This window comes from Triticum urartu, chromosome 7, assembly GCF_003073215.2.
Source record: "Triticum urartu cultivar G1812 chromosome 7, Tu2.1, whole genome shotgun sequence".
NCBI classification, from domain to species: domain Eukaryota; kingdom Viridiplantae; phylum Streptophyta; class Magnoliopsida; order Poales; family Poaceae; genus Triticum; species Triticum urartu.
In genome coordinates, this window is record NC_053028.1 from 21698622 (window position 1) to 21710367 (window position 11746).

Below are 11746 nucleotides of genomic sequence, written 5' to 3' on the forward strand. Positions count from 1 at the left end.
ATTCAAGAAGCTCAAGCTAAAGGAGACCGGAGGGGGATGGGACTTTGTTATCAACACTGTCAAACAAGCTAAGGAGTGGTGGAAGAAAGCAAAAATTGTGAGTTGTCATGTTTATGGATTGCATTTATTTTTAATAAAGTCGTATAACTTTTGTTATTGCTAATATTTGTTTGCAATGTATTGTAGGACCTTCCAGGCCGCACGGCAAGTTCCAAAAGCGTGGACTACGCAATGAAGAAAACTTGAGCATTATGTTTGAGGACATCACCAGTGATGGCACAGATCATTGGAGTCCTTCAACAGGCATACTCCCCTCCTCTAGTGCAGCAATACCAGATACCATTGATATTGAAGCGATCACAGATGTTGATTTGTTAGAAGATCCCCAAGTGCCACCTTCTCCTGCTATGCCACCTTATCCTACTATGCCACCTTCTCCTTTCGTGTCATCAACGAACAAGAGGCTTGGAAAAACCATTGATGACAAGCACAAGAAACCTAGGACTGCACAGTGATGCAGGATGAGATTACACAGATTAAAAACATTGCTAAGGAGTCCCAAGAAACCGTTCGATCATTCATAAAGAATGAGGATGCCACTTCTGTTGCCACTACCATGAATGAAGTGCTTGCTTGTGGTATTTTAGAGGGAAGTGATGAACACTACATTGCTACCGAGTTGTTCATCAAAAGAGAGCAAAGAGAGATGTTTCTACAAATGGGTGCTGGCGCACGTAAAGATTGGCTTCATAGGAAGTTTGCGATGATGTATGGGAAATAGTTGGTTCCACTAGATGGTTGCTCATGTCTTTTGTTTATGTATGCACTATTGAACCATTTTATGTATGCACTATCTGGATGATATTTATGTAATGTTGAACCACCATTTTCTATTTGGATGAATTATTGGTAATTGCTTGTTCTGGGTACTTGCACTTTTAGGATGAATTATTGGTACTTGCATGCTAGTTGGTATCTAACAAATGCATGATTCTGGATGTGCAGATGTCATGTGATGATGATAGTGATGATGACAACCAATATGAATTGAAGAAAAAATTGATTTGTCTTCATTCTGAGCATATGTCGGTCATTTGTGAAGGAGCAACAAAAATAGTTGGAAAGTATTGCAGTAGTCGGATCATGAAGAATGAGCCTAGGAAATTTATCTTGACGGGATTTGGATGGTTGCAAGAGACTATTGGAACACCAGGGGAGACCTTTACAATTTTCAGAATGAAGACAAGAGTTTTCTTTCAGCTTCATGACTTGTTGGTGAAGGACTATGGTCTCGGTTATTCTCCATTTGTTAGCAGCTACGAGTCTGTTGCTATGTTCTTGTGGACCTTGGGGGTTGTGAATCAAATAGAAGGACCCAAAATCGTTTCAAACGTTCACCTGACACTATCCATCGCAAGTTCCATGATGTACTGCATTGTGTGGTCAGGATGTCTTCTCACTACCTCAAGCCGAAAGACCCCAATTTTCACATTGTGCATCAAAGGATCCTTGGTGAGAAACGAGCATATCCACAGATGAAAGACTGCATTGGTGCAATAGATGGGACTCACATTAGAGATTCGATTCTAGAAGACAAGCAAATCCGATATATTGGAAGGACAGGCGCAGTCACTCAGAATGTGATGGCAATATGTGACTTTGATATGCATTTCACTTATGCTTCAATTGGACAACCTGGTTCTATGCATGACACAAGTGTGCTATTTCATGCAATGCATGTGGACAAGGCCACCTTCCCCCATCCTCCAAAGGGTGAGCATGTGGACTAGGGCCCCTTCCCCCATGACTCAGAATGCTAGAACTCATTTCATGTATGCCAATTCTAACATTCATTCTTCTCTTTATTTTCCGTAGACAAGTACTACCTTGTGGATGTTGGCTATCCTAATAGAAAGGGATATCTCGCACCGTACAAAGGTGAAAGATATCATGTGCCTGACTTTCATAGAGGTGTTCCACCCAATACTCCTAAAGAGAAGTTCAATAGGCTCCACTCGTCCAAACGCAATTGCATAGAGAGAGCCTTTGGAGTGTGGAAGATGAAATGGCAGATTCTTCTGAAGATGCCAAGCTACCCCATTGGAACACAAAGATGATTGTTGCCGCTACTATGACTTTGCACAACTATGTTCGCTTCCATGATGAAGAAGATATTCACTTTGTTCGATGTGATAGGGACCCGGACTATGTGCCAACAATTCCGGAACGATACAAGAGATTTGCTGTTCCTTCTCATGCATCAGATACATCAACTACAGCGGAAAATGGTGAAGACATGGATGTGTTTAGGCAAGAACTAGCTACAACCATTGCTGTAAGTTGGTGAGGCATTGTTGATACGTGTCCCTTTTGATTTGCAAACTTATGCAAAACTACGAGGTAAAGCGTTGATGTTAGAGACATTTATGTGCCCCTTTTGATTTGCAAACGTATGCAAAATGTGAGGCTTAAGTACTATGAAACATGTGTGCAACCTGATGCTCATGCCATGGTATGCATTGTTTCAAAATCTGCACATTCATTTTGTGTTTAAAATATGGATTTTGTCTCTCTGTACTTGCTCTCGGTTTAGCCTCTGTTACTAGGAAAATCGCTACAAGCAAAAAAAGTACTACTTTTTGTTACCTTGCTCTCTATGCATGCTGAAACTGCTTTTGTATATAGCGAAATTGGAACAATACAAAGAAAAGGGACAGTACACATCACCAACGAACAGGCCAACCATTCCTGTACACAATGCAAATAAAAAAAAAATCATACACAGCAGCCCACTACTGCCCAGGCCTGGCCAACCAAAACGTGCTGAATACGCAGTTTCTGGCCTTTTGGCCTGGCCGATCGCTGGCTCCTAGGAGCTGCCGCACCGAACAGATCGCTAGCTCCAGGAGTTCACGTGGGAAGCTGGCTGGTGGAGTTGGGCGCTGAAGTTGAGGATTTTGTGGCTGTGGGCAACTACCGAACATGCCCTTAGTGTGCTCTCCTTAAGGATATGGTAGATTTTTAGGGACAAACCTCCAATGCATTGTAACTTATATGATTAATATAATACATGCTATTAAGATGAAGGATATGGCCGTCATCATCTATGTTTTTCTCTCAACAACCTTGCATACTTAGTTAATGCTTGATCGTAAGTAAATAGATAAAGAATATTTAATGATATGGATTATATGATATATCTTCCTTCTCATCAACTCATACAAATATGGAAGGACATAATTTGTAATCAATGCATCATGATAAGTTAGAAAATGATAATGGTAATCTGTAATTTGCATTATACTATATGTCTTTCTATCCAACACCTAGTATAGATAAGCAAGGAATTAACGCATAATTAATACATGATGATAAGTTAGTAAATAAGAAATTTTCGAAAGACAAAAACAGAAAACTGGAAAACTAATTCCAGATGTCATGAATACCATGGAAAAAAACCATAAAATTTGAAGTCAACATAGCAGAAATTTCTAATAAAAAATTGGTGACTTTTTTTATAGAAATTTGATAGAAAATATTTATGTTTTTTCATTTCGTATACATAAATTCCTTGGTTTTCTTCACGTTCATCATTTTTAAATAAAAAGCAAGTTCTCTGCCGATATCATTATGGTAGGAGAAAGGTAAAAACACAGAGTTTATTTACTGGCTTTTATTTGCTACAGCATACCTGGCCCATCCCATTACACTGGCTCTTTGTGTGCTCTCCTAAGAGATGTGATAGATTTTTAGAGAAAACACCAATGCATTCATCTTATATGATTTATGTGTAATACTATAATTAAATTGGAGCATGTGGTCATTATCATGTACGTATTCCTCTCCAGCACCATGCACAAATAAGGGAGGAAGTAACATTGATTTTCAGGTGGGATTGTGTCGCACTCCTCTACTAGCGCCACTTTTCCTGGCAGGGCGTACTGGTTGGCATGATATTTTGAAAATCAATGATCAAGAATGTGACTTAAACACAACTTCATGTCGGGGGTCAAAACTCTTGTTCTAGCCTTTATTAATCGGGCTCAACAATGAAGAATTTGTGCTGTTACCTTTTTTAAGGCGTCATGTATCGGCTGTGTGATGGCCTTGAATGGTTGATCTTGACATAAAGGATGAAAATCCTTGTCCCGGCAACCTTCACTTAGACACAGAATAGTAGCGTGAGGCATGTTATTGTTTACATCTCCACCGTATGTACATTTCTAACAATTTTGCAATGTCTTTGCCCTCTAACTTGCATAATTTGAATGGATACTAACTAGACCAGTGTTGTTTTCATCAAGATTGTAATGGTGTTATTTTTGTGCCGAATAAAAGTTATGCAGAAAAATGAAAAAAAATGCCCGAAGTTCACACGAAAAATGAGCCACTGACCCGAAAGATGGGGTCTAGGGATGCCCAGGGCCACCATGCGGCCCAAGCTCGTGACCCCTTGGCGGAGAGCTAGGGGCGCGTGGGGACCCCGGGGTACACCTCGCGATGCTGTTTAGCATAATATGGCTTACGCTCGAATACCCTTCACATATTTTTCAGCATGTTCAGGACAGAGCCGCCGCCATCACTCATCTTATCCCGGAGGTCTAACTAGAGGTTGATTTGGCGTCCTGAGAAGGGGACACTAGTAGAAAACAGGGCTTTGGTCACAGGGCAATATTCACATTAGTCCCGGTTCAGTCATGAACCGGGACTAATGTGAGCATTGGTCCCGGTTCGTGCGGGTAAGGCATTAGTCCCGGTTCACCTGAGCCCTTTAGTCCCGGTTTAAGACACGAACCGAGACTAAAGGGTGCGATGCCCTTTAGTCCCGGTTTGTGTCTCAAACCGTGACTAAAGATTAGACCTTTAGTCCCGGTTTGAGACACGAACCGGGACAAAAGGGTGCGATGCCCTTTAGTCCCGGTTTGTGTCTCAAACTGGGACTAAAGGTCCAATTCTCAAACTGTACCCCCCTCCCCCCGGGGATCGCCTTTTTTGTTTTGAAAAAATCAAAAGAAAATGATAAAAACTTCAAAATAAAATCCTTCGAGAGGTAGTTATATTACTACATCTACTAGTTAGGAAAATTAAAAAACTTAAATTTGGACATGTTTTGCAAAAAGTGCAGGGAAAACATAAAACGGCTATAACTTTTGCATACGATGTCGGAAAAAAACGTATAATATATCTACGGCGTGTTTGCAAATTTTTATAATCCTCAAATTCTAAAAGGAAAAAAAGTTATGCCCAAATTTCAGTTTTTTTGTATTTTCGTTAAATCTGGTCAAACTACTTATTCAAGAAGTATTAGTGTTACTAAATAATTATTCAAGAACATTAGTGTTACTAAATAATTATTTCAGTTTTTTTGAATTTTGGTCAAATCTGGTCAAACTGTGGTCAAACTGTGGTCAAACAATGGTCAAACTACTTATTCAAGAAATATTAGTGTTACTAAATAATTATTTCAGTTTTTTTGAATTTTGGTCAAATTTGGTCAAACATTGGTCAAACTATGGTCAAGCTGTGGTCAAACTATGGTCAAGCTGTGGTCAAACTATGGTCAAACCGTGGTCAAACTACTTATTCAAGAAATATTAGTGTTACTAAATAATTTCAAACTCAAACATTGAAATGTGTGACTTCATGCTCAAGCTAAATTCCTGAGGGTTAATAGGATTGACATCTTACTATTGTCAGGAAAACAACAAATGCAGACTTGGAAACGAGGGAGAATAGAACCCGGATGTTGAGCGTGCTCAGGCTGGAGTGGTGAGAGGATGGGTGACCGTCCGGGAAGTTAGATGATTTGGAATGATGAGGGGTGATCAGAGATTAGAGGTTAAATTGAGCAGTGATGAGGGGTGATTAGAGATTAGAGGTTAAAATAATTCAGAAATTTGAAAATAAAAAAAATTCAAAAAAATCATAAAATTTCCTTTAGTACCGGTTGGTGTTACGAACCGGGACTAAATGTGAACCTCCAGGCAGCGGCAACGTGGAGGGCCTTTAGTCCCGGTTCGTATAAGAACCGGGACTAAAGGGGGAGGCTTTAGTAACAACCCTTTAGTCCCGGTTCCAGAACGACTAAAGGCCCTTTATCTACTAGTGGGATGTTTCAACGTTATCATCACCGATCACTTCCCCATCATCAGCTTCATGATCTCACCTCTGTTGTGTGAGTAATTTCTCCGTAGGCACATGGGATGGAAGTGGATGAGATCTCTTATGTAATAAATGTCAAATTTATTAGGGTTTGATACCTAATATCCATTATGTCCTAAGAATACATAATGCTTGACACTAGGACCCGAGTGCCATGTTTTGAAACATCAATTGTCCATGTTTTCATGAATATGCGCGTGTTTTGGATCATCTCTAGCAAGGTGCATGCACCTATTGTTGTACTGAACCGGAGACGTTGAGTGATAGTAATCAGGGTATCAAAGGGAATGCTTGTAACACGAGAATTACATGTATTAATTAATTATTAATGCTTCATTTTGTTACTTTGTGAAAGGAGTACTTTAAATACCCTTTATTTGTTGGGGAACGTAGTAATTTCAAAAAAATTCCTACGCACACGCAAGATCATGGTGATGCATAGCAACGAGAGGGGAGAGTGTGATCTACGTACCCTTGTAGACCGACAGCGGAAGCGTTAGCACAACGCGGTTGATGTAGTCGTACGTCTTCACGGCCCGACCGATCAAGCACCGAAACTACGGCACCTCCGAGTTCTAGCACACGTTCAGCTCGATGACGATCCCCGGACTCCGATCCAGCAAAGTGTCGGGGAAGAGTTCCGTCAGCACGACGACGTGGTGACGATCTTGATGTACTACCGTCGCAGGGCTTCGCCTAAGCACCGCTACAATATTATCGAGGATTATGGTGGAAGGGGGCACCGCACACGGCTAAGAATATGATCACGTGGATCAACTTGTGTGTCTAGAGGTGCCCCCTTCCCCCGTATATAAAGGATCAAGGGGGGTGCGGCCGGCCAGGAGGAGGGCGCGCCAGGAGGAGTCCTACTCCCACCGGGAGTAGGATTCCCCCCTTTCCTAGTTGGAATAGGATTCGGGAGGGGGGAAAGAGGAGAGAGAGAGAAGGAAGGGGGGCGGCGCCCCCCTCTCCTTGTCCTATTCAGACTAGGGGGGAGGGGCACGCGGCCCAGCCCTGGCCACCTCTCCTCTCTTCCACTAAAGCCCACTAAGGCCCATATACCTCCCGGGGGGTTCCGGTAACCTCCCGGTACTCCGGTAAAATCCCGATTTCATCCGGAACACTTCTGATATCCAAATATAGGCTTCCAATATATCAATCTTTATGTCTCGACCATTTCGAGACTCCTCGTCATGTCCGTGATCATATCCGGGACTCCGAACAAACTTCGGTACATCAAAATGCATAAACTCATAATATAACTGTCATCGAAACCTTAAGCGTGCGGACCCTACGGGTTCGAGAACAATGTAGACATGACCGAGACACGTCTCCGGTCAATAACCAATAGCGGAACCTGGATGCTCATATTGGCTCCTACATATTCTACGAAGATCTTTATCGGTCAGACCGCATAACAACATACGTTGTTCCCTTTGTCATCGGTATGTTACTTGCCAGCGATTTGATCGTCGGTATCTCAATACCTAGTTCAATCTCGTTACTGGCAAGTCTCTTTACTCGTTTCGTAATACATCATCTCACAACTAACTCATTAGTTGCAATGCTTGCAAGGCTTATGTGATGTGCATTACCGAGAGGGCCCAGAGATACCTCTCCGACAATCGGAGTGACAAATCCTAATCTCGAAATACGCCAACCCAACATTCACCTTTGGAGACACCTATAGAGCTCCTTTATAATCACCCAGTTATGTTGTGACGTTTGGTAGCACACAAAGTGTTCCTCCGCTAAACGGGAGTTGCATAATCTCATAGTCATAGGAACATGTATAAGTCATGAAGAAAGCAATAGCAACATACTAAACGATCGGGTGCTAAGCTAATGGAATGGGTCATATCAAACACATCATTCTCCTAATGATGTGATCTCATTAATCAAATGACAACACATGTCTATGGTTAGGAAACATAACCATCTTCGATTAACGAGCTAGTCAAGTAGAGGCATACTAGTGACGTTTGGTTTGTCTATGTATTCACACAAGTATTATGTTTCCGGATAATACAATTCTAGCATGAATAATAAACATTTATCATGATATAAGGAAATAAAATAATAACAATATTATTGCCTCTAGGGCATATTTCCTTCATTATTTCCATTAGAACACCGCTAAAACGGGAGGGTAGAACAGGAGATGTTGTGTATGTTCTTATTTGAGGCATGTACAACTACACCAGAATACAAGCCTACTTATAATTACTGAACTGGAACTACCTTATTGTGGCCTTTTTGCTGCTATTACATAATTGATTCTACCATGCAACATCCATGTTTGATCCCTATGCCTATGCTCATTGTCGCTCTCTTTACTTACTTTTCACTTCCTTCGTGCCACAATTCATGTTGTGTTTTCTTTCAAATAAACTTGAACGAAAACCATGACATGAAGTATGGAACGGAGGCAGTACATGGCAACTGTTGAATTCTATTACATCACTGCAATCCAGTCAGAACCACTATATCTATTTTATATACGTTCTCTCGACCAAGTATTTGTTTCCAAGTGTGCTTAAATTGATAACTCAATTGCTAAGGTTACAAATATTTTTTGGTCCCTTGTGTGATATTTCCCTTGAAGACTGTAGTGATCCACTACACTTCTGGATAATCAGTTATTGTTCTTGAAGGTACTTTAGTATAAGACGTCAACTTAGTCATATGTGTTGCATTTGTAACTTGTAAACATTCTAACCCAGTTTTCCATGGCCTATGTGCCAATCTGTTCAGTGACGCAGAAGCGACAAGAGAGCTCGACTCAGGCTGACGCCAAAAATCAAGGGGATCACAACGTGGCAACTTGCACCATCGTGCACCAAGTAGGCCCCCTCTATTCCTGAATATCGCGAAATGTCATCCACCACCACAAAACAGATACTTGTCGCCCGCCGAAGCCAACTAAGGGCCTGTTTGGTTCTAAATAAGTCACCAACTTATAAGTCGAAATGTGAAAAAAATGACTTATTTTGCCAAACAGACCCAACTTATAAGTCACCCTAACTTATAAGTCATAAGTTGCTCCACCCTAACTTAAAATTTATAAGTCACCCCTTTTTGCATGGGTCTCATCATCTTTACATAAAAAAACAAGGTGGGAAGGTGTGACCAGGTGACTTATAAGTCAGGTGAAAACCAAACAGACGTGACTTATAAGTCACTGGTTTTAAGTCACCTGACTTATAAGTGAGGTGACTTATTTGAACCAAACAGGGCCTTGACGAGGCACTCGCGCACACCAGCAACACAGGTCGCAATGCCGCCAAACCAGAAAAATCATGCCGCCCAATCATTGCCCAGATCAGCACCCCGAGAAGGTCCGTGCGGCTGGTTGGTGATGGCCCGCTAGATCCGTACTGCTGCCACGTGACAGCTACCCACCACACAACCACCATCATCCACTACTAGGGAAAATCTTACCAGTAGCGCTGATTTTTGAGCTACCAGTAGCGTAGGCGCCCGCGCTACTGCTACGACGCTACAGCTATTTTGTAGTAGTAGCGCTTGTTTAGGCCAGCGCTACTGGTATGTTGAGATACTAATAGCGCGCCACTAGAAAGTGCTACTGGTAAATGAGCGCTGCTGGTAATATTTTGGCCCGTGCCACTGCTAAATTTTTTTTTTCTCATTTTGACGTTGTACATGTTTAAATAGATATATCTTTTATACAATAACAACTCATCATGAACTAGTCTGTTTAAATAACATATTCATTATCACTAGTTATCACCACCAAACAATGTTTGTCAATGAGACATCATATAACAAGTTGGTCACTAGTCATAATCACAACTCCTCCTCATCATCATCAACTCTAACACATTGTACACATAATAACACATTCTACCTAGGACCTACTCCTCTTATAGGACCTACTCTACCCTCTCTTAGGTAAACTATTATAAAACAACATAGGCATTGACTCTCCATTAAGGTAAATGGACTCTCCATAATAATGAACGGAGATTATCTTGTCTTCAAGTCTTGGCCTACGCACAATGTTGCTTCCAAGTAGCTCTCTATGATGGTCGAAACATTTTTTCAAATCATTTATTATCATGGCTTCCTCGCTTTTAGAAACCCAGTATGGACACCTGGTCGTGGTGGTCGTAAGCTCATAACATCAACGCGACCTCTCGGCAACATCAGATGAGGCACACAATCCATCAAGATTTTCTGTTCAAAAACATAGTAATAACTTTGTAGTTAGCAATGTAGTTTAGTTTTAGAAGAATTTATGCAAAAGATGCACGGATGTCGTAATAGTAGAAAATCTTACCATGCTATCTTCATTGATGGTACCGTAGTTCAACACGTGCACTAGTGGCACGTATTGACCATAATGTGGAGGAGTTTGATAATAGCTATTGTAATTCTCAAGATCAGTAAAAAATACGATAAGACCATCTTTCTCCTTATAAGTTGATTGTGCTTCATCATTGTAATAGTAGGTTCTGCCTACCATCTTCCATACATTTTTTGAAGAATGAAAATAAGCTATCAATGGAAATAAGCTGTCAACTATTTTGAAATAAAAAATATAAATTACTTAATAAATATGTTTGAAAATGTTGGGGAACGTTGCAGAAAACAAAAATTTTCCTACGGTTTCACCTAGATCCATCTATGAGTTCATCTAGCAACGAGTGATCGGATTGCATCTACATACCTTTGTAGATCGCGAGCGGGAGCGTTTAAGAGAACGGGGATGAGGGGGTCGTACTCGACATGATCCAAATCACCGGAGATCCTAACGCCGAATGGACGGCACCTCCGCGTTCAACACACGTACGGTCAGCGTGACGTCTCCTCCTTCTTGATCCAGCAAGCGGGAAGGAGAGGTTGATGAAGATCCAGCAGCACGACGGCGTGGTGATGGATGCAGGAGTCACCGCAGCAGGGCTTCACCGTTCTACTGCAAGAGGGAGAGGTGTAGCAGGGGAGAGGGAGGCGCCAAGGCTTCAGGGTGCGGCTGCCCCTCCCCCCCCCTTTATATAGCCCCCTGGGGGGCGCCGGCCCTTGGAGATTGAATCTCCCAAGGGGGGCGGCGGCCAGGGGGGTGGAGTACCCCCCAAGGCAAGTGGGGCGCCCCCCACCCTAGGGTTTCCAACCCCTAGGCGCAGGGGGTGGGCCAAGGGGGGCTCACCAGCCCACTATGGGCTGGTTCCCCTCCCCACTTCAGCCCATGGGGCCCTCCGGGATGGGTGGCCCCACCCGGTGGACCCCCGGGACCCTTCCGGTGGTCCCGGTACAATACCGGTGACCCCCGAAACTCTCCCGATGGCCGAAACTGCACTTCCTATATATAATTATTCACCTCCGGACCATTCCGGAACTCCTCGTGACATCCGGGATCTCATCCTGGACTCCGAACAACTTTCGGGTTACTGCATATTCATATCTCTATAACCCTAGCGTCACCGAACCTTAAGTGTGTAGACCCTACGGGTTCGGGAGACATGTAGACATGACCGAGATGGCTCTCCAGTCAATAACCAACAGCGGGATCTGGATACCCATGTTGGCTCCCACATGCTCCTCGATGATCTCATCGGATGAACCA